Here is a 644-nt window from a genome sequence, read left to right on the forward strand (position 1 = left end):
CAATGCATAATAATATATTAAAATTTTCTTTGGTCGAATTTTAAAATAGGTTATGTTGACTAATAATGATCTAAAATTAAAATATCTGTGTCCAACTATCTGGAGTAATTAATATGATTGACATATAATAATTAAGTTAAAAAAACCGATAGCATGACTCGTGTACAAAAGTATTTAAAGATATAGTTTGAATATTGACCCGGAGTAGTTTAAATGTTGGCTAAGAAAAAACTAATATATATATATATATATATATATATATATATATATATATATATATATATATATATATATATATATATATATATATATATATATATATATATATATATATATATATATATAGTGCATTCCAAATAAATTAGAATTTGTTTTGATAAAATACATAATGTATCCCAAGATAGTTTAGTATTTGTATTATTTAAATTAGCGGCTCAATTAGCATGATCAACCGTTTTTTTATTGAGTTTAAAAAACTTTTTTTTATATTTTTTTTAAATTATAAATTTAATATACATAATTAAAAAATAAATTATAAAAAATAAAATATCTTAAATGATTTAACATGTAAAATTTATAAAATATATGATTTTAAATTAAAAAATAAGATTAAAAAGAATTATATTATTATGTTTAATAATATT

Source organism: Arachis hypogaea, chromosome 19 (genome assembly GCF_003086295.3).
Source record: "Arachis hypogaea cultivar Tifrunner chromosome 19, arahy.Tifrunner.gnm2.J5K5, whole genome shotgun sequence".
In the NCBI taxonomy this organism is placed as follows: Eukaryota; Viridiplantae; Streptophyta; class Magnoliopsida; order Fabales; family Fabaceae; genus Arachis; species Arachis hypogaea.